Below are 24,135 nucleotides of genomic sequence, written 5' to 3' on the forward strand. Positions count from 1 at the left end.
TAGATTAGTTTCTGTTCTGACAGGTCTGTAAGGAAAGGAAGATCATGTGTTATGGAGTTCTTTTATTCATGGGTAGAACATGAAACCCCCTGACCACAACTAAGGTGGCTATGTGTGTGAGCCCATCTCCCCAAATCTTGTGCAGTCACAGTTTTATTGTCCCATCTGTCTCCCACCTGCTAATGCCTAGAGTGCAGGCCCTGACCAGTTTGGGACCAATCCTGGGAGCTGTGTGCGACCAGGTGCAGGTGACTCTGGATGGCTCCTTTGTCATCAGTGACCAGGCTCTAGCTGGTCTAGATCTGATAACAGAAAACTGAGTTCCATTCTAGTTCTCAGGTTTACTCCAAAAGCCTTAGCCAGACTCTACCATTTGACCTTGTTTCCTAAGGGCTGTCACGGTCACTCCTTTCGCTTTCTTCCCTTTCATGAACTCCACCAATAGTGAAAATTCAGGTCATTTTACCAATTGGTGGTGAAGTCCAAACTGTCCAGAAGTTCTCTGCTATATAAATCACTCCCCAGTGACCTGAACTGGGTGTCTCTGATCCTATAAACTGTGTTCCATCATATCTTGACAGGGGACCACCCGCCAGAGGCCCTGAATTCCAAATGTGAAAGTAGGACCTTTCTCTCTCTTTCCTGTTAATCAATGACAAAATGACAACAAAGCCAATAAACAAAAAAATCTTCAACAAAGGAATCTCATCAGCCCTTCAACTTGATATATATTTTACAGGACTATTAAATTGCCTATAACCAAAATTGAGGCCTATGAAGTCTCTTTCTATGCCCAAATCCTAATGACCAATTCTATAGACTACATTTAATTTCTGGCATTTATCTATTTTGAGGTTTTGCCTTTCCAACACGATCTTAATGCATGATCACCTGGAACTCAGTCTGATACTCTTTGCAGATTTTTCTAGTTCCTGGTAGCAAACAGCCTTCACCAGTGGTTTCAAAGGCTGCTTGATTCTTTGTCCTACCAAAAGAATTCAGAAGATGCTGTCTCATTTAATGAAATCAGATACACCAGTCCAAACATGTCTACCACAAACTTCTCCACTTCCTGAAATGGCTTGATTTTGTTAAGAAATAAGGGGTCTGTTTTAGTTCAGGCTGCTATAACAACTTACCACAGACTGGGTGGCTTAAACAGCAGACATTTCTTTCTCACAGGTCTAGAGGCTGGAAGTCCACAATTGAGATGCCAGTGTGGTCAGTTCCTGGTAAGGGCACCCTTCCTGGTTTTCAGACGGCTGCCTTCTTGCTATGTCCCCTTCTCTCATAGAGAGCATAAAGAGAGAGAGGGGAAACAAGCCCTCTCCTGTCTCTTCTTATAAGAGCACGAATCCCTTCATGAACGTTTCACCCACGTGACCTAATTATCTCTCAAAGGTCCCATCTCATATTGGGGATTAAGGTTTCTGTATACGAATTTTGGAAGGACACAAACATTCAGCCCCTAGCAGTGGCTTTGAAGTCTGGGTTTTTTTTAAAAACCAAACTCAGCCTACAATTTCTAAAATCATCTCTTCAACCTCTCCTAATCAAGGGAATTCATATGCCACCCACTGCACATGGCATTTCCCGTGATCTCTCCAGCCTCAGCACACAATTTCCCCCATAGTGGCAACTCTGATTCCAGAGAAATCTCCATCATTTTCTCATATTTCAGGATGATATTCCAAGAACCATCACAGCTTGTGTCAAGTTGACCCTCCACTCCCTTCCTCCATATTTTCAACAGCTGAACAATGGTGAAAGTATTCTTTGGCTGCATTCTGGTGTAATGATTTTATGCAAGGTGCAGCTGTGTATTATGCTTTGGGTCCCAGATACAAGGCATTTGTTCCCAAATATGAGCTGAATTAAACCAGACTGCCTTGCACCTGCTTCAAAGTCTGTCTCAAAATCATGACCCATCTAAGAGAAAAAGAGGTGTGTCACCAAAAATATCTTAATGAAAAAAATTTTCCTATTTTACCAGAAGCTCTTTGGAGATGGAGTGGAGGGGTTTGCACAGTGCTTCATAAAGCTGAATTTTCTAGAAATCTTCTCCTAGAGCTCTTGAGCCAAACAGCATAGCACAGAATCCTCCTTAAAAGGGGAGGTGTGGAGGGGGTGCCTGGGTGGGCGCCTGAGTGGCTCAATCAGTTAAGCATCTCAGGTCATAATTTCCAGGTCCTGGGATGGAGTCTTCATTGGGCTTCCTGCTCAGTGGGGAATCTGCTTCTCTCCCTTGCTGTCTCCCTCTGCCCCTCCCCACTGCTCGTTCTCTCTCTCTCTTTCTCTCAAATAAGTAAATAAAATCTTTTTTTAAAAAGGGGGGATAGAAAAAAATGAATGCTTATAGTTTAGGATTGGTGTCTCTGAAACCATGGAGTTCAAAAAGCTCTCTGCACCATTCTCTCGTAGTAAACAGAACTACTGGGCTTCAGTCATAAAGAAGTCCATCGTACTAGTGTAACGGCTGAAAGTTCTGCTTCTTGAATGCCCCTTTCTTGCTAGCTTCCTTCAGTAACAAGGGGAGAATAGTGAAAATATTCTGACAGGCGGCATGACAGAAACGACTAATTTCATTTTGAAAAGTATTGTATGCACGAGCACCTCTCAAACACCTGTCTATGTTTCTTGTTGGGTGACCAGTCGTCCCAGTTTTGACTAGGTAGGACTATGACGTTTCCTGAGATGTAGGATGTTCAGTGCTTGAGCCAGGAGAGTCCAGAGTGAACTCAGATGAGCTGGTCAGCCTAGTTCCAAGCCCACTGAAATATTGCTAAGATAAATGTCTTGATGGAAGCGTCATATGTTTTTGATGGCCATGCTGCATCAAAGAGCATGTACCATAATTCTCTTCAGAACTCCTCCAGCCCTATATCTGCCCCTGTCTTTACCTGGCCACATCATCTTTTCCTCATCTTTTGGATATGTGTCAACACTCTCTAGAGTTAATTGTGCTACATCCTGTATTCCAGATAACAATGCCAGAAATTGAGGCAGGTTTTCAGTTTTGGCTGCAAGGGTCTGGTTGTGAAACATACATATTTATAATTGAGAAGAAAGTGGTAGAGAAAAGAATCCTACCTCCTTTGGCTGGTTTGTGGAGTGAGCTCAGCCGTACACATTCAGATATGAAGTAATTAGAAATAATGAGCCCCCGGGATTACCCCCGAGTCTTCCGGGAGATATAGAGCATGCCCAAGTCAAGCTGGCTATGAAGGCTAGAACTCATTATGGATAAAAGTGGGAGAATTAGATTAAACTAATTCATGGGCATATGTCCAAAGATTATTTAAAAAGATGGTAGTGGTGCCACATAAATAATACATAGATCCCCAAAGTCATGCCAACACTGTGAAAAGAAACCTGAGTCGTAGAGCTCCACTCCAGCTGCCCTGAAGACCTAATAGTGTTACTCTTCTGGTTTGTAGCTGGGAATTCATTTAGAGGCTGGAGAATTGGGTTTCGGCTGTTCTTTCTCTGCTTAAGTAATGTCATAAGTAATGTCCATCAGATGTAACTCTGTGTGGATGGCGCCTTTACTTTAGGGGAGAATCTCCAGTCTCATGAAGAAAATGAAAAGTCTCTTTACCTCTTGGCTTGATTTCTGCCTCTTATTGTCTCTCTCTCTCTCTCTCTCTCTCTCTCTCTCTGTCTCTCTATCGTCTGAGCACCACCCTGGTCTTAATCATTTTTTCTTAAAAGCCCTGGACTTTACTATTATTAAAAAAGACACTGTGCACTCGGTTACTCGTATTTAAAAAGTAATAATAGCAATAAATTAACAGGAGGCCCATGCTGCACTAGAGAGAGGCCTGAAGTCCCCCCAAACAGCCCTCAGACCAAGAGAGAAAGCAGCTTCCCTGGCTGGCTGCTAGATGGTTTTTGGCAAAGATTTCTTCTCTGGAAATTGCTCATATGTGTATCATACATGTTTGAAATAGCTTTCTCCAATTTGGAAAACCATGAAGCATCAATAAACAAATGGAACTCTGGTGAAAAACCCTTTATAAGTATTGTGTATGCTTTTACAAGTGTTTATTAAATGGCCTCATTGTGCCTTTGCTTTGGAATAGTGAACTCTCATTGCTCATCTGCACTTCCAGATGTGGTTGGGTCCCTATTCTGTCCGCTAACTTGAGTATATTTTTTCATTATTAATTATTTTTCCAAAAAAATTCATAAGAACCTAGTGCTGAAAAAGGAGCCAAAAGTACAATGAAATGAAATAAATCCTAATAACAAAGGCCTCTCTTCTTTCCAAAAGCATGTGTTCCTCCACAGCTCCGCAGGGTAAACCACATCAGTGTGGGACAGTGCCATTTCAATGAGCTGTTGGAATTGTCCAAAACTGCATACATGAATAAAAACCAAAGCAGCGATATTGCCAATAGGCTGTGGGTCTTTAAAAGACAATGGCAGCAAGATTCTTCAAAGTGAGAGATGGCTGGAGCCAAAAAACGCTAATGCAGGGAAGTTAAGAAGTTGACAGATTAGGGTTCCATGATTAAAGGAATAGGCCAAGACAGTGAACTGTTATGTATAGGGTTTGGCTCCCATTTCTTACAGTGTATATTTTGGATATTTTTACCCTAATTCCTAAGGAAGATGCAAAGTTTAAAAAAAAAACTTTTATAAGACATTGGTTTTAAAAATTCATATAAAAGACATTGACAATACAAATCATATTCATGCTTCAGTTTCACACACTTCCTGTCCAATCATCATGGAAATAAATGTATTTTTTTTTTTAAGCTTCATTGTGATCTATACCACAAAGGGCTTGGGTATCACACAAGGAAAAAATGATTGATCTTCATTACCACCTACCCACACATACTTTTGGTAATCATGAAGACATTCTTCTTACTGCTTCACAAAGAAAATAACAGAAATTGGGTTCAGAGTGTCAGTATCTGGCCCGAGTCCATTTAGTGGCCAAAAAAAACCCAAAAAAACCTTTTAGTACTGACATTATATTTCAACAGGGCAGGAGAAGACTGGATTTACATTCCTTCTTGGATTAGGTTTTGGTTTTTATATTCATTCTCTTTAGATAACCAAAAGCACATGTAGCCACACCTTGCACCTCCACCAACGATAGATTGGACGGATGGCAATGGTAGAGTTTGATCCTTGGGCGAATCTCAGAGATGTCTGAGGTGACATCTGAAAGACCACAGTGCTGCGTCCCCAGCCAAAGAGTGCTTGTGATTCTTCTCACATTGTCTTTGAGGTGTCCGTCACCAAAGCAATGAATCTCAACTGTTCTCAATCCCACCAGTGACTTGCTCTGAAAAACACACCAGCAGGAGCCTACAGTTTCAAATAATCACTGCTTTGTGGTCAAACAAGGGAGGAATATCGCAGTCAATTTATGAGGTCTCTGCCTTCCAATTATGGATAAAAGAGTTTGTTGCTAGATGGGGAAGGTTATTTATGATGTGATTGTAAAGGAAGGAATGATAGTGTTACCATTTTTTTCTTGGGTTTTGATGACTGCCACAGTATTTTTTACCTATCCTTTACACAGTCCTTTTGGCTCTAAGTTTAAACTGGGTTGTGTTTCAAGGAGTTAACCTTAATTTTGTGACCAAGGAATCTGTAACCATAGGTACCCTGTCTTCTTCATAACTTGCTTTATTTTAGTCACATGGACTCTAATAGCTGCATGCATCTTTTGAGATGGTTGAACTTTTTCTCATTTCAAGCCTTAAGGATGAGGCCTTATCTACCTTACATCATTTTTAAAGAATGAATCTTAAATTTGAAAAATATCCTAAATCAATTTAGAGTAAGGTAGTTCACAGAATCAAAAGAATGTTTTATTGATTTCATCCTCTTTTCTTACAAAGGGGAATTTACTGGTATTTCTTTCAGTTTGGAAACTCCACTGCAGCCACTAGACAAGCAGGTTAGAAAATGTATATCATTTTAGTACAGGAGACACAAATGGGGTTTATTTTCTTAACTGAGTTCACCAGATTGCATCATACCCTCTATTCTCTATTTCTGGTTTCTAATTGAACCTCATTATATTTCTTAAGAGGCAGGTGTGTCCCTGACCCTTTGCATCAAGATGATCTGAATGAAGAGGCAGGCTACTTGAAGAAAATGAGGATTGTTGGGCCCCATTCCAATACTACGATCAGAATCTTTAACAGTGGATCTAAGAATCTGAATTTTTAACAAGTTTCCCATGTGATTCTGAAGACCCTAAGTTTTGGGAATGACTGCCATGGGATGTCATAAGAGATTCTGGAATGGAGACTGTGGCAGGGTTCCCGGTTGCTTACCCTAGCAGTACCTCAAATAAGAACCCCTGTGTCTTGGCCAGGTGCGTGGCACCATCACCACTAGATGTGGCAATTTGAGTAAGTCCAGACCACCACAGAGTTGGAAGCAAAAGTGCTGTGGGCACCTTGAAAGACTGCTCACACTTGCCCTTACCGCTTCTTCCTGGCTGGAATGGGAACATGACAATGGCACTCCAGCCTCCACCATTAGAAATGAGCCCACACACTAATAAGGGTGAAACAGTAAAATAAAAGGACACGTGAGTCCCTGAAAATCATGAGCTAATGATGATGCACAAACGAGCAGGGGGAGGGGGAGGGGCAGAGGGAGAGAGATAAGCAGACTCCGAGCTGAGCATGGAGTCCAATGCGGGGCTCGATGCCAGGACCCAGAGATCATGACCTGAGCTGAAGTCAGATGCTTAACCAACTGAGCCAGCCAGGCACCCCTTCAGTCACTCATTTTTGTATCTAGTTTTTGTTTTGAGTGGGAGGTCGGGTAGGGTAGATATCGTATGCAACTGAACCTATCCTAAATGATAGACACCAAGAAAAATAGTTTTCTTTTTCCTCCACAGTCCTAGAGCCTGACTAGTACCAAAAAGCTGATTTCTTTTTTTTTTTTTTTTAAGAGAGGGAAAGTGGGAGGTGGCAGAGGGAGAGGGAAGAGAGAATCTTAAGCAGGCTCTATGCCTGCGGTGGGGCTGCACACAGGGCTGAGTCTCAGAACCCTGAGATCACGACCTGAGCCAAGATTCAGAGTCTGACTCTTAACCCACTGAGCCACCCAGGTGCCCCCGTAAGCTGAGTTCTTATAAGCAAGCATCTGTTGCAGGAGCATGAGATTTGGAGATGGGTTCCCTCACTTGGGATTCACAGCTTTAGCAGTTACCAGGTCACAGAGCAGAAGCAGGGGCTGATCAAAGGGTGGGGGAGCTCCACAACATCGTGCAAACCATCAGAGTCCAACAAAGAGTAAAATGAAGTGAAAGAGCAAAGCCTACAGGTCTAGTTAGACTGTCAGGCTCCATTGGTCTGGATCCTGGCCCCTCAGTAATTTTCCATGGGCTCTTCAGCAAGTGATCCAACGCCTCCGACTTGAGTGTCCTACGCTGTAAAATGAGAACACGTATAAAACCAACCTGACAATGTTATTATGACAATTAAACGAAATATATACAGTCTGGCGTATCGATAATTTCGCTCAATAAATATTATGGTTGCTGTTTTTGAAACAGTAAGAAGAAAAAAAGTGAAACATCAGGAAGTATAGTTATGAAGTTATGAAGTTAAGTTCCCCCTACCACCCCGCAGCCTGACTTTCTTCCAACTTGAGAAATAAATATTGTAAGGGGTTGAGTTTTGGAGGAAGAAAGAGATGTTTAAATAAGATTTTGAAGTCCCTGCTATTGCAATGCAAAGAAATCATCAATCAAGTTCTGGATGGCTCTTAGGGAAAAAAAGAAAGTAATTCTAATGAGAACTGGGGAGGGAAATGAGAGGCAGCTCAAAAAGAGAGGTGAGCACTCCACTTCTTTGACAGGCTGGATGGTCTCAACCAAGTCACTTATACTCCAGGCCTCAGTTTCCTTTTCCGTAGGATGGAGATCACTATGTCTGTCTCACAGGATAATTGGGATGAGCCAATGAAATAACCATGTAAACATGCCTTGTAAATTATAGAGTGATAGATATGTATGGTCTTAGGACATATTCAGACTCCATGCTATATTTCTAGGGTGGCAGCAACTCTTTAAAGTCTAAGTCTGGGGGTACCTGGGTGGCTTAGTGGGTTAAGCGTCTGCCTTCAGCTCAGGTCATGGTCCCAGGGTCCTGGGATAGAGCCCCGCATCAGTCTCCCTGCTCAGTGAGGAGCTGTTTCTCCCTCTCCCTCTACCCCTCCTCCTGCTTGTGTGTTCTCTCTCTCCTCTATCAAATAAATAAATAAAATCTTTTTTTAAAAAATAAAGTCTCTAAGTCTGCTCTGTGCAAACTACCTGTGCTTCTGGCATAGGTTATTAACAGAGACTTTGGGCATTTCCAGCAGCTGGCTTCCCAAGGCTGTTCTGGCCATACCGTTATAGGTAACCTACCAGAATCATATGTCACTGCATCTCAAAAATCTTTCAGTGACACACTCATCTTAGTCACTGTTTTACTCCTTTCATTGCACAGGAAGAGTTTTGAAAGGCCAGCCATATTCAAATATTAGAAGGACATGCAGAAATCTCTTCTAAATATGGTAGAAGTACATGGCAGGGGGTTTACGCCATCATGATTGGAAGCTCTTAACATCAGGGCTCAAAAATGCTACCTGTCACCTTTGCCCAGCCACGAGAATGAGCTCTTCCCTCCAGGGTAAATATTGGCTGCTGTGAAATATGTATTTGCTTATTCATGAGCTTCACTCCCCCTTCATTCCTCAGGTGCATTATCTGTTAAGTCTCTATAAATTCTTGTACACATTTTTCCCTCCACAGGGATGTGTTCTCTTGGATTCATTTCCAGGTTCCAGAAGGCAACAATAATTTTCATCATACTCTTAATTCAACATCTGACATATCTGGATGTTTGGTACACTACATGTAGTTTTTAACGGGTGGATGCCCAGCCATGGCCAGGCCCTGACTGCCCTTCCTTTGAGCTTCTAATATGTGCCAGGTCTCCACCGAGTGCTGAGCTACGGGTATGAACATGCTCCCAGAGCCCACCCTTCTGCAGGAGGGTCACTTTATACAAACAAAGTCACAAAATATCTTTGATAAGTGGTGGAAAAGCAGAGTCTAATGATGGAGGAAGAATTTCTGATCAGATGACTTAAGAACTAAGACTTGAAGGGTGCATAGAAACTGGAGCAAAGGCCGTAAGTGTGAAAGCAGTTGCAGTGGACCAAGAGCTAAAGGGAGACCAGCAGACTGCACTGTAGACGGGACGTCGCGGGGGGAGGGGGGTTGAAGAGGAAGGCAGCAGCTGCATCCCGCATGTCCTCTGGAGCACTTACATGACTTTTGTTTTACTGTAATCAAAACAGGCAGCCACTTAGTTGTTCTAAACAGGGAAATGACCTAACTCCATCTGCATGTTAAGGTGATATACTGGCTGTTGCGGGGGTAACCAATTAGGAGGCTCTCCAGTTGTCTGGGCTGGAAAGAATTGTGGCTTAGACTGGGCTGGCAACAGTAAAGTTGGAGAAGTTTGGGGTCTGCTATTTCTCACATTGCAGTGGGAGATCTTCCAGTAGAACGATCTCGATCTATAGTGCTTAATAGTGAGGGATGAGAATGATTAACGAATCTGTATTTATAACAAGCCCCAGGGCTATCTTCTACATACAATGTTTGAGAAGTATACATATACAAAGTTTGCAATTGAATGGACACTTCTGAATCTCCTGTTGCTAATGGGTTTCTTAAAAGAATAATAGCAACAAAAAAAGAACAGAATCCATGGATCCTGGAGCACCTGGGTGGCGTAGTCGTTAAGCGTCTGCCTTCGGCTTAGGGCGTGATCCCAGCGTTCTGGGATCGAGCCCCACATCAGGCTCCTCCGTTGGGAACCTGCTTCTTCCTCTCCCACTCCCCCTGACTGTGTTCCCTCTCTTGCTGGCTGTCTCTCTCTCTGTCAAATAAATAAATAAAATCTTTAAAAAAAAAAGAATCCATGGGTCCAGGTCCACTCCAGGCCTCAGCTTCTGCAAGTTTTCAAGAACATCAGACGTACCTGTAACCAAACTTAGTCTCAAACAAAAATACGGTGAAGTATAGTTCTCCTAACCAGTGGGCAGATGATTTTATGCAAATCCATCCACACATTTTCCTGACTCTAAGTATGAATGTTCAAGAGAGCTAGTAGATGGAACACACAGCCTGCTGCCCTGGAAGAGAGCAAAATTAACTGCATCTAAGGCATAAACCACCCTAGCTCCATGCTAACAATGTAGTCAATAGTCTTAATTAATGTTTCTAAATTTCTTTTTTACCCTAATGACAGTTCCAAAAAATGTCCTCCAATGGGCCAAATTTCAGGGAACCCAACCAGAACGATGTTTAATTATACTGCTCAATGAAAAAAGTAAACCACAGTGTAATAAAGATAGTGTTATGTTATGCCATGGCCAGATTAGTATTTGCTAGATCATGGGGGCCATGTGGAGGCCAGTTTAGGGGGGGCAGGCTGAGACAAGAAATACCACACCCAGCTGTGTAGTCAGCCCCTGCACACCCTTACTTTCTCCCATTTGTGGAAGGGGCAACAATACTCTTGTCAATAGAAGAGTCCAGACTTTAGATTCAGACCCCGTCTAAATTTCGGACTAAATTGTCCTCACCGATTTTTTTGTCAGAATTCAATGACATAGTGTTTACAAAAACTACAGGTAGTAAGAACTCAACAAATGCTATTTTACTTCTCTTTTTTAATAAGGTAATACAATATTCTAAACTAGCAATTCTCAAAGTAAGTTCTGATGTTCATTTGCATTAAGTTACTGAGCATTCTCTTTTAAAATCCAAATCCTTGGTCTATGCCCTAACCCTCTGAATCCATGTGATGGAGCCAGGAAGCTGCATTTTATTAAGACCCATTTGATTCTGATCCATATAACTTGAGAGCCACATTCCAGACTAGCAGATACAAGCATAGTTAGTTTTACTGTCCTTTCTCTCTTGCACTTTTGCAGATATCGCATTTCTTACAAATTGAAGTTTTGTGGCAACCCTGCGTTGAGCAAGCCTATGGGCGCCATTTTCCCAACATCATTCGTCCACTCTGTATTTCCGTGCCACATTTTGGTAATTCTTGCCATAGTTCAGATCATTTTCATTTGTACTTTACTTGAATTGCTGCAATCTCATGATAAAATTTTAATGGATGAGAGTTGTTTCTTATGGATAAGCAAAGAAAGTGGCTTCTTGAGATGGAAACTTCTCCTGGTGAAGATGCTGTGAAGATTGTTGGAATGACAAAAAAGGACTCAGAATATTACCAAAACTTAGTTGATAAAGCAGAGGCAGGGGTTGAGAGGATTGACTCCAATTTGCAAAGTTCTAATATGGATAAAATGCTATCAAACAGCATTGCATGCTACAGAGAAATCGTTCATGAAAGCAAGAGTCCATCAGTGTGGCAAACTTCATTGCTGTCTTATTTTAAGAAATTGCGACAGCCACCCCAACCTTCAGTAAACACCACCCTGATCAGTCCGTAGCCATCAACATCAAGGCAAGACCCTCCACCAGCAAAAAGATCATAACTTGCTAAAAGCTCAGATGATGGTGAGCTCTCTTTTAGCAATAAGAATTTTTAAATTAAGGTATGTCTACTGGATTTTTAGACATAATGCTATTGCATACTTATTAGACTACAGTATAATGTGAACATAAATTTTACATGCACTAGGAGACCAAACATTGCATTTGACTTGCTTTATTGCAATACTTGCTTTATTGCAGTGGTCTGGAACTGAACCCGAGGTATGTCTGTACATACTTAATTATTCTGCAGCTGTTTCAAATGCATATGGGTTTGTTTTGATTTTTTTCTCTTACCCAGCCATTGATAAACCTCTGAAAGTTTAGCCCTGGGCCTTCCATCAGATAATCCAGCAGAGGCTGGGTTCAATAAACACTTGATTTATCTAATGGCATGCAAATAACTTTGTTATGTGAAACTTCTCTCATCACTACCAAGGTTTTTCAAGCCTTACAGTTTATTCGCTATTGTAATTGTCCTATAAATCCTTATCTAAAGTGTATTTCTGGGGAAAGTGAGAAAACCCCTGGCCTCTAGGTAGAGAGCTGCTGGGGAACCCCACCTGGCGGCAACGATACAACACAAAGCACAATGGGAAAGGCAGGATGCCTGGCTTCTATCTTCAACCCCTCAGCCTTCCAGTCTCCACCCTCCACACTGGGCTTGATGTTTTGGTACTAGACATTTTTCTCTTGTTCGCTTACTTTATCCTTGCTGTTTATGGAAAGACTCCTTTTTATCTGGAACTGAGGTCCAATTTTAGCAATTATGCGAACACTGTATTTCCATATTCCCTTGTTTTGGTGTGTAAGTCCCTATCCCAAATGTATAAGAATCCCACGACAGTCGTGAAAGGGATGGCTCTTTTGCCACTTGCCAACCTCTTTCCTGGTCCATCATTTTGTTCGGTGGCAGATGAGCTGCCTGGGCTATGAATCGCAATGACCTATGACCCACCTTTGCTTCTCAGAAGCTTATCATCTTGAATTTATGTAGGGATAAGACGCTGTGTAAATCTACCATGAAAGCCCTGTGCAGGCAAGGGAGGGTGATTCTTCACGTCTGTGAACACATGCTTTCTCCGTTTGACTTATATGGGCACCCTAGGGCTTTTATTTGGGCCAAAACGTAGAAGCCAAGCTTTCATTGTAAACAGATGGTGCTGCTAACAAGGAAAGTAAAAAAAAATTTTCAGTCATTCTCCCACACTAGAGACCTGAAGAAGATTCTGCTTTAAAAACAAACAAACTAAACTATCAAATACTCCCCCTCCCCGTACCCCATAGGCTCTAGGTCAAAACATACACCCTTGCAAACAGACAAAACCTGGTCTCCATTCCTTACTTTTCTCCTCCTTCCCCATCCTCTCCTCATGCCAAATTCTACATTCCTTTGGTGTGGATACTATAAATATAAACTGAACCAGTTCAATCCCAAATCACGAGGGGGCTTTTCTTTGCATGACCACAACATAAGCATTTGTCCATCATTTTGGGATTTTTATGAAGCCTCTAAGAATGTTCAGAATTCCAGTCTTGCTCAAACGATGTCTCACTAGTCAGCATGATTCAGATGTTGAATCTTAGGACAACTTGGGAATTTCTGGTTAGAAGAAAAGGTGATCCTGAAACGTCTCAGTGTGAAAGATTTTCGTGTATTTTCCTCCTTTACCATGTTTCTTTCAGTTCAGAAAAAGAAATGTGGAAGCTATTATGTTTCCTTTAACATAAGGCAATTTGAAGTTGATTGTAATCTCCCTGGCCCTAACCCCCAAAAAGAAGCGGCATTATTGTGCTGTACTGGGTCCTTACTTAAATTTCTCCATTACGTAGCCTCTTGTTACATAAATAATTTATGCTTTTAAATCTGAATATCATTGATAACAATCTCCTGATAGATCATACTTCTGGGCTTAAGTTTAAAAATGAGTCATCCAGTCCCCTGAGATGTTCTTGGTGAGTGTTCTGGAGAAAGAGGACACCAGAGGCTTATCTGGTCACCCGTGCCTTGGGGCAGGACCACACTCAAACTGTCCGAAAGAGAGTATTTTTAAAGTTTCCCCAGAAAGGTACATTCCATAAACTCCCTAAGTAAACCCTCCAGTGTTTCAACAACGTTAGCATTTTTAGAGGAGAGTTAAACCTACCATCACTTTACTTATTATTAACTTGAAACTATGTCCTTTGGGCACCAGGAAACACCCCTCCCACATCAAGATCTTTCAGTAGCGTCTCTGAAAGCTGAATTGTCTACTTGTACAAGAAATGATGAGGAAATAAAATTTTGAGAAACCTCATCTCAGTATCTCCTATGTGTATAATAAAAATACCTGCTCTTCCAAACTCAGTATTACTAGGAATATCAAGAGATATCATGTGTCCGGCTGCCCAAGTAAGGTATTCTTTGTATCACCACAAAAATAATCATTCTAAGGCTGAATCTGCCAGTAGTTGTTTAAATTTACTCTATTAGGGTAATAAAAGGAACTCCTAAAAAAATCACTGGGAATATAAGCCTAAATGAACAGATACAAACATCCTGTCCATGAACTAGCGTGTAAGTACTCATGTAAGCGAACTGGGTGTGGGGGTCTGACAAAGCACCAAGAAAAATTCTCTCCCTAAAGATGAGGGACTCACCTGGAGAACAGTGCCAGGCAGCTCTATCATCGTTTGGCAATGCCTGGGGCAGGCCCCACATGAGCATGAAGAGAGGCAGTGGACCAGGTCACAGAATGAGGTACACAGTACATCAAAGTGATTCACAGTGTATGAGTGTCGAAGAGTAAGGAAAGACACACTAGGCAAGGGAACTGAAAATAAAGTACAGTTATGACCCTGGTCGCAGATAAGGTAGCTTTTGAGCTAGAAAATAAATAAGAAAAAGGGCACTTAGTAATGCAAAGCAATAAAACTCAAAATGAAGCTATAAGAATTATGAATATAGAGTCACCAAATAACATAGAAGCCATTGTACAAAGCAGAAATTACAGAAGATGCAAGGAAAACTACACAGAAATGTAAACTCTCTCAGTCTATGACAAAGTCAAAATACCTGAAGTTCAAAGAAGATATTAATATCAGAAGTGATAATAAAATATGTTATTCAACTCTGTATCCTGAAAACGTAGACACCGCTCTTTTTTTTGGTGACTAAGGAACATTCGTGAAAAATGACTGTAAATTAGGCCACAAAGAAAAAGTCCATTGATTCCAAAAATAGAAGCACTACAGACAATATTCTCTGATCACGATGCAATGAAACAAAAAATTGTTATCAAAATCTCACTTATGGATATCAATGGAAAAATTGTAAATAAAATATTAGCAAATAGCATCTACCCGCACATTAGAAAAATCACCATGACAAAGTGGAATTTATTACAGGAATGCAAGGATAATTCATTATTAAGGAATTCATTACATTCCATCAAATTAATAGACCTAAGCAGAAAAATTATAGGATCATTTCTAAAGATCCTAGAAAGAAGCATTTGGACAAAAGCCAAAAATCATACTTCACCCCAGAAAAAGGCCTCAATGAAATAAGGATAGATTAACACTTTCTTAGAGTAATAAAATGTATCATTCCCAGCCCAAAGCCCATACCATGCCTACTGGGAAAACACTGGAGGCGTTTCCATTAAAATCAACTATAAGACAAGAATGCCCACAATCACTACTGTTATTTAACATTGTACTAGATTTAATAGACAGTGAAATTAGAAAACAAGAGCCTAAAAATTGGAAAGCAGAAAGTTAATCTTTATTTTTAGATGATATTATTATATAGTTAGAAATTATTATAAAATTAGAGAATTGAGAAATATTTATAAACAATAAGAATTTAGTTAGATAAAATGGTACAAGTGAATACAGTATAATTAATTAGTTGATTATATCCAGTAAGAAGATGTAATGAGAGAAAAGACCCCATTTACAATAATAATAAAAGGATAAAACACCTAAGAATAACTGTTAACAACAAACGTTGAAGAACACATATGAATAAAACCATAAAACATTGCTGAAGGACACAAAATAAGACTTGAACAAATAGATCTACCTTTTTCTTGGCTAGGAAAACTTGACAACAGAAAGATGTTGATTCTCTCTGTTAATTATCTAAATGCAATTCTAGTAAAAAAAAAAAAAGTACTAATAAGGATTTCTATCATTGTTGGTTTACTCTGAAGTTCATGTGGAAAAATAAACAAAAAAGGGGGCGCCTGGGTGGCACAGCAGTTAAGCGTCTGCCTTCGGCTCAGGGCGTGATCCCGGAGTTATGGGATCGAGCCCCACATCAGGCTCCTCTGCGGTGAGCCTGCTTCTTCCTCTCCCCCTCCCCCTGCTTGTGTTCCCTCTCTCGCTGGCTGTCTCTATCTCTGTTGAATAAATAAAAATAAAATCTAAAAAAAAAAAAGAAAAAGAAAAAGAAACAGAAAAGGAAAAACAGGAAACTCTGAGAGGGAAGAACAATGAGAGAATTAGGCTCACTAGATATTAAAATTAAAAGCCTCAATAACTAAAACAGTGTGGTAGTGGCCCTGAAACTAAAAGATCAACCAAGAAAACAGAAAAAAATGTCAAGAAATAGACCCAACTATATATAGGAATTTAATACCTGTTAAAAATGTACACCTCAAAACAGTAGGTAGAAGATTACTATTATAAAGTGATAGTAAGGCAAAGCCCAGGCAACAGAAATAAAAATAGACAAGTGGGTCTACATCAAACCTAAAAACTTCTGCACATCAAAGGACACAATCCACCGAGTGAAAGGCCAACCTATGGAATAGGAGAAGTTACTTGCAAATCATATATCTGACAATGGGTTAATATCTGATATATGAAAAATTCTTTTTAAAAAGAATTTATGTTTTTTAAAAATTTTATTTATTTGTCAGAGAGAGAGCATAAGCAGGTTGACGGGCAGGCAGAGGGAAGCAGGCTCCCCGCTGAGCAGGGAGCCTGATGTGGGACTCGATCCCAGGACCTTGGAATCATGACCTGAGCTGAAGGCAGACACTTAACCCACTGAGCCACCCAGGCATCCCTATGTAAAAAATTCTTGCACTTCAACAAAAACACCCACAAATAACCTGATTTAAAAATGGGCAAAGGACTTGAATAGACATTTCATCAAAGATGATATTCAAATGGCCAATAAGCATAGGAAAAGATGTTCAACACTATTAATAATTAGAGAAATTCATGGAGGGAGGTGGGTGGGGGATGGGCTAGATGGGTGATGGGTATTAAGGAGGGTACTTGTTGTGATGAGCACTGGGTGTTGTATGTAAGTGATGAATCACTAAATTCTACCCCTGAAACTAATATTACACTATGTGTTAACTAACTAGAATTTAAATAAAAATTTGAAAAAAAATTAGAGGAATTCAATCCAAAATCATGAGATATCACCTCATACCCATTAGGAGAGCCACTATGAAAGAAAGAAAGAAAGAAAGAAAGAAAGAAAGAAAGAAAGAAAGAAAGAAAGAAAGAAAGAGAGAAAGAAAGAGAGGAAGGAAGGAAGGAAGGAAGGAAGGAAGGAAGGAAGGAAGGTAGGAAGGAGGGAAGATAAAGACGGGCACCTGGATGGCTCAGTTGTTAAGCATCTGCCTTTGGCTCAGGGCGTTGATCCCAGGGTCCTGGGATCAAGTTCTGTATCAGGCTCCCTGCTCTGCTGGGAGCCTGCTTCTTCCTCTCCCACTCCCCCTGCTTGTGTTCCCTGTCTCGCTGGCTGTCTCTCTGTCAAATAAATAAATAAAATCTTTTAAAAAAAAGAAGGAAGGAAGGAAAGAGAAGGGGGGAGGGAGGAAGGAAGGAAGAAAGGGAGAAAGAAAGAAAGGGAGAGAGGGAGGGAGAGAGAGAAAGAAAGAAAAAGAAAATTAAAGAAAAGAAAGAAAGAGGGGCGCCTGGGTGGCTTAGTCAGTTAAGTGTCTGCCTTTGGCTCTGGTACTGAGCCCAGCATCCTGGGATGGAGTCCCTGCATCAGGCTCCCTGTTCAGCGGGGAGGCTGCTTCTCCCTCTCCTGCTCCCCCTCCTTGTATGCTCTTTCTCTCTCTCTCTTCAAATAAATAAATAAAATCTTTAAAAAAAAAAAAAGAAAGAAAGAAAGAAAGAAAGAAAGAAATGAACATGTTAAGAAAGTGTTGGTGAGAATGTGGAAAAATTGGAATCTGCCTGCACTATTGGTAGGAATGTAAAATGGTGTAGCTTCTATGGAAAACAGTATGGAAAGTCCTCAAAAAATGAAAGATAGACTTATCATATAATGCAGCAATTCTGCTTTTGGGTATATATCCAAAAGAATTGGAAGCAGGACCTCAAGTAGATATGCACTCACTGACGTTCATAGCAGCATTATTCACAATAACCAAGAGGTATAAGCAACCCAAATGCATCAACAAATGAAGGGATAAAGAAAACGTGCTTTATACATGCGGTGAAATATTACTTAGCCTTTCGAAGCAAGGAAATCTTGTCACACAACTTTGAGGACATTATGCTAAGTGAAGTAAGCCAGTCACAGAGATGATTCTGTTTATATGAGGTCTCTAAAGTAATCAAGTTCATGGAAGCAGAAAGTAGAACAATGTTTGCCAGAGGCTGGGGAGAGGGGGAAATAGGGAATTGTTGTTCAGTGGGTATAGAGTTTCAGTGCTGTAAAATGAAAAGTTCTAGAAATCTGTTGCACAACAACCTGAGTATACTTGATATCTCTGAACTGAACACTTAAAAATGGTCGAGTTGGTCAATTTTATGTTATCTGCTTTTTATCACAATTACGTTTTAAAAAAAAATATTGTTTTAAAAAGTGGTAGTGGGGCAAACTGGATCATTACTTGGAGCAAAAGTAAGCAGGGTCCATACCTTCATACTTCATAAACTAAACCAGGAGAAAGTACAAATCTGCCAAATATCTAAATGTCAAAAAATACAATTATCCGAATCGATGATATACAAAAGGCCTTCCTTTATACTTTCTCCTACTGCAAAAAAATTAGAAACCTTTTCATGTCAAAGCATACCATAAGCCAAGTCAAAAGCCAAATGACAGGAGAAAACAGTCCGGGCTCATAACCCAAAGAAATGATCTTCTTAATATGTATGAACTTTAAATAAATCTGTCAAGAAAAAGGCCAAGAACCCCATAGAATATGGGCAAAGTATAACAGAGAGGCCACAACAAAGGAAATAGAATTGGCTCCTAAACATATGAAAAAGTTGCTCAACCTCACTCAAAATCAGAGAAATGCAAGTCAAACTATCTTGAGACATCATTTTCACCTATCAGATTGGCAAACACCCAGCAGTTTGATTATACACTCTGTTGGCAAGGCTGTGGGAAAACAAAAACTAGTCAACATTGTTAGTGGGAGTGTCAATTGGTTTAGGCTTTTGGAAGGCGATTTGACTGTAACTATCAAAATTAGAAATGCACAATTCAATAATCCCACTTGTGGAAGTTAATACCATAGATATACTTGCACAAGTGTAAAATGTCATTCGTGGAAGTTTGTTTAATAGCAAAATATTGTAAACCACCCAAATCTCTATCAGTTGCATCCTGATTGAATAAAATTGTAGTATACTTATCCAAGGGAATATTGTACAACATTAAACACGGGCATGTTTTCTGTGTGCTGATATGTATGTAAATTATATCATGTTTTTCCTCCTCTTAAGACCTTCCAATGGCTGTCCACTGCTTTAAGAGTAAAAACCAAAATACTTACGTTGACTTATAAGATCCTATGGGATCTGCCCCAGCTCTTGCCTTTCTGACCCCCTATGACATTCTTCCTCACTTTCTCTGCTCCAGTCCACTGGCCTCTTTGCCTTAAACATGCTTGTCATACTCCACCTCAGGGCCTTTGCACTAGCTGATCCCTGTCTGGATCACATACTCACCACATAATTCCAAATCTCACTCTCACTGACATCAGTCTTTCTTACATGTCATTTTCTCAATAAGGCCACCTCTGACCACTCCATTTAAAATTAAAACCTGTCACCCGATATTCCTAATCCCTACTATCTTGCTCTAGTTTTTCAATTTCTCGAATTATATTCTAACACAGTATATAACTCACTTGTTATGTTTATTGTCTGCTTGATGTACCCTCCTCCAAGATATAAATGCTATGGGGCAGAAATGTTTGTTAGTTTTGTCCATATCTGTATCCCTAGCATATACAAGAGTACTTGGCATGTAGAAGGTGCATAATAAGTGTTTCTTTCTAAATCAATGAATAACTGAATGTATGATATAGAAAAAGATCCTAAAGTATATTTAAGTGAAGGAGCAAAGTAAAGGACAGTAACTGTTCTGCATACAGTATTTTTAAGAAATAAAGGAAAAAAGTAAGAATTTATATTTGCAGGTATGTGCATAAAGAAACCTGCAAGTCTACAGAAAAAAACTATTATCAGCTGTTGCCTTGGAGGAGCTGTATGGATAGGACGTATGGGAAACAGTGGTAGGGAGACTGCAGGGTATATAACTTTATTCATATTATGTGAACATATTACTTATTCAAAACATTCAGTTACACGCACGCGCACACACACACACACACACACACACACACACACACACACACACGTCATAGCTCCCAGACCAAAAGATCCTAATTCAATAGCTCTGAGTAGGGCCCAGGGAATTTACATTTTCAACAAGCTCCCCTCCCCCACTTCTGAGACAGGTGCTCTGTGGACCACACACAGTGAGAACGCTGTCACCACTCCCTCTCCTAACCCAAGAAACTCTACAAAACATTCAACACTGGAATATTTCTCACATTTGGGACACAAGCAAGGGGGCGGATCCTAGAAATAAAAAGCAATTTCCAGAAACATTTGGCACCACTAATAGGTACAACCCAGAAGGTAGCCTCCTTTTGTATAATATGTGGAAGGACTGAAGAATGTTCATCTCCCCTTCAGTCTCATCTGCACACACAGAGCCATGAAAGGAATGTTGTCTTTGACTAAGGTATTTATGCATGTTGGATACTTCAAGTAAATTTCGGACTTCAAAAATGTTCAGAGTTTTAGCAAAGGCAGTTGAAAGGGATGCTCAGGTCTTTGTGCTCATGGCGATCACAAACTGAACCGCGCCTCCCACCCCCATTTCTCCTTCTGCTTTTGCCTTGGCATTTGAATCAATAAAATGTTTCCCCTAATTCACAGAGGATTGTTCTAACAACCGTTGCTGGAGACGAGAAAGGTGGTTAGGACTTGAAATGTATCTTAGAGACACCCACCCAATAAGGCCACCCTGCTTTACAGTGATGCCTTTTGGACAAACAAAAGTATTTGACTCTGTTATTCAGTGACTAGCAGAACTCCATAAATGAAGTGTAGTTAACAAATAAAAGGACCTAATGACACACAAGAAGGGACTGAACCCGACCAAACCCAGAATACTTTCAGTTTGAAAAGCAAACTCATCCTTATTAACTTTACATTGATTCTCAAAAGGAAGGAGGAAACTTAATACATGAGAAAAAAATTCAATATTTCATGACCCATCACTTCCTCAGGATAATAAAAATAAACCAAAGATATATACTAAACTCTCAACATTTTGCACTATCTCTATTTTGGACCTCTCAAGATTATTCTCTTTCTGGAACACACTTTCTGATGTTTTCTAATTGGCTTCAAGAATCTGCCATGCCTTTGATATTTTACATGCTATGTTAAAATTATTCGTTTCATAGGTCCCTTACGAGTTCCTTCCTTAAATTTCCAAATACAATCCTGGGTTTCTGTTTCCCAGACTGACCAATGACAAGCAGTTCTGTGATTCCAAGATGGGGAAACAATGGAAGTGGTGAAATAATCTTTAAAAATGTTTAAAATTTGGGCCCTGTCTGACAATCTGTTACAGTTGGCAAGTAGGTACGTCTTTATTAAATAGTTGGTTTTGTTTCTCCTATTGTTTCTCCATTATATCTGTCTGTGTGGTAACTGAGTCACTATGACATAATGGTGCAAAGAAAGACTGTAGAACAACCAGACATATGCACATGTTCATCTCTCAATGAGTCGCAGTCTTGGGTCTGTTCCCTAGATGTTGGTGGAAAGGCTTGATTAATGGCAGACTTGTTCAACATAAAAAAGAACAAAAACCAGATTTATTCTCAGCGTTCCTTTTCCTAGGGGCTTCATGTGTAATGCGGTAATTAATTTATAGCTTTACAGTAAGGCAGCATCAGAGAAAGCAGTTCAATTTAGAATTCAGATAGAGAGTGTAATTGAAAGATACCTCTTGCGTGAAAGGGTTTATAAGGAAGAGTAAGACAGAAGTGGATTGCTTTTATAACTACTACAAATTCACTACTAGTTTCCACCTGGATTTTCCCCCCAAGGTGTCTTCAGAGACTGGATGCTGACTAAATGAACTGAGTTAGGAAATGCTTCAAACCACAGCTGAACGGGCGTTAGAAACCGTGGGTGGAACTTGCTTATTACCTTCTCCACGGGTAACTGCAACTCCCTGCTAAAGTCAAAGCCTTCCTAAGCGTGATAAGGGCTTGGAGCAAGGGTTGCTGCATCGCCCTCCATCCCGGCTCAGTGTTATTTGTGGAAGTTAGCGGCATTCCTCCCCAGGACACACCCTCTCCCCCTCCCCAGCAGCCCCCTCTCTGACACACGCGCACCGCGCACACGCGGCCCCTCGGCGAGACGCGGCGCTGTCGGCGCGGCTGCAGTCGGGCCGCCTCGCACCGAGCCTGTTCGCGGGGACCTGGCCGCCTGGAGGCTTCCCCGGAGCCCCAGCACGCCAAGACGTCTTCCTCTCAGTCTGCGAGGGCCCGGGCTTTGGAGAGCTCGGCTGCCCGTTCGTGTTCTCCGCTATAGTCTGCAAGCTAGACTGAATTCAGAGCCTCGAAGTTGCAAGCTGGGAATAGCTGAGATCTGAAAGACCCCCGAGGGGAGCTTTTTTAAGAGGCAGAGCGTGTCTCCTGCTCAACTGGTAAGTGAGAGCCTTAAATTCATGTAGAGGGGCAGGAAATACTGCTTGGCAGCGTTTCCCGGCAGTGGCATGCAGGTACTCCTGTGAGTCGTCCTGTTCGGGGTGTTTGCTTGTCGTGGGCTCGGAAGACCGTCTTCCTCCACGGTTTTCCTAGTTCTTCCTCGGACCGCTCTTAGGGGGCGGGGGTGGGGGTGGTGGGTCCGGCTTCGCGCGACTTCTCTGTTGTTACAGTTGGGGTGGGGGAGGGGCGGGAGGAGGGACGTGGAATTCCGCCCCCCCCCCCGCCTTTTATCCATTAAAAAATGATACTTTGAGAGAAGCTTCTCTTCCGGGCGTTTATATTCCTGGAGCGGTTTGCGCCGAGTCTGTGTTCCTTCTCATTTCTTTGTAATCCGCTTCATCCCTGGTTGAAGTAGAAGGAAAACTTTTCACGGAGGGAGCAATCTCTGACAGTCTAACCGCTGATCAGTTGCTGAATGAATTTTAGCTGGAAACACTTCAACGGAAGGTTTTGGTGATTTTTTTTTTCCCCATGAGAAATCTGGGCGTTTTCACACCTGTTGCTTTTCAGTTGCCTGTTTGTTTGTTTTCTTGGGTTTCACTTGATTGCAGTCCTTTGTCTAACAAAGTCAAATGCTACGTTTTCCTAGTCTTGTTCTCCTCGAAGCCCTTTGGATGGGGTCCCTGTCTTCGTTAGCATTCAGTTGGCTGTCGTTCTCTGGGAACAAGTGGCAGGCAGAATACAATAGGGAAGAATGCATTCCTGATGACTGTCTACCATGGAAAGCCTAAAATGAAAAACTGACATTCCCCATTAGCTTTTATGGAAAGCATTGCTGTTACAGTTTTATAAATATTCAGTTTTGGTGAACTCTTGAAATGAGTGAATCCAGAGGTCACCAGCGTGACTTTTACAAAGAGATTCCCCCCAGTCTACCTGCAGTGCAGACATAGAGACCCTGCCTGACACCTGTGCTTTCCAGGGATGCTGGAAGTCACCTCTCTCACTTGACAGGCTACTGATGAAAGAGAGGGGTGATGTGGTATGTGGCAGGGGCCAAGGAGAAGGACCACTAAAGAAGGGAGCTGCAGTTTGTTTTCAGCTTTTTGGTGATAAAGAAAATCATCACAATACTGGAATGCAGCTTAACATCCTGGTAGCTTAAGTTGAATTCTTGTCCACCTGATGAAAAAGACTTTCAATAGCCCTTCTCACACTTCCAGGTGGAGCTCAATGAAATGTTTATTTCTGTTGCTGATAAATCCATGGGAAATTTCTGCTGAACCCAGCAATTTTGAAAAGCAAGTCCTAGCTTATAATTGCCCACATAATGGCAAACAGGTTATTTTCAGTAACCCAAGAGCCTCAAATTTTCTCCCACCATTGTTTTAGAGGTTACATGAAGATATTGGGAACATAACATTTGAGCTTTCCTCTCACCCGCAAATGAATCAGAAAGTTATCCTTGGGTGTCTGATAAAAGAGATTATTGCCAGGTATATTACCAAGCTATAAGAAAACATGTTTCTGAAAAGATTATGGTTATTAGATATTAGTGGTCATTAGCTACTATATAATTTTTCATTGTTCCTT

The 24,135-nt window shown here is 41.0% G+C and overlaps 1 protein-coding gene across 7 annotated transcripts in view; it reads left to right on the forward strand.

Annotated features, from left to right (window-relative positions):
- PALLD (palladin, cytoskeletal associated protein) overlaps positions 1-24,135 on the forward strand; it is a 396,356-nt gene that overhangs the window by 110,714 nt on the left and 261,507 nt on the right. The window contains exon 1 of one of the 7 annotated variants that reach the window (XM_045798684.2): positions 22,288-22,541. The exons of the other annotated variants lie outside the window; for them this stretch is intronic. The gene's annotated coding sequence lies outside the window, so the exon portion shown is untranslated. Of the gene's footprint in view, positions 1-22,287; positions 22,542-24,135 lie in introns of those variants that run through there. 7 annotated transcript variants of the gene reach the window in all.

Source organism: Ursus americanus, chromosome 13 (genome assembly GCF_024610735.1).
Source record: "Ursus americanus isolate L20-20 chromosome 13, mUrsAme1.1.p, whole genome shotgun sequence".
Classification (NCBI taxonomy): Eukaryota; Metazoa; Chordata; class Mammalia; order Carnivora; family Ursidae; genus Ursus; species Ursus americanus.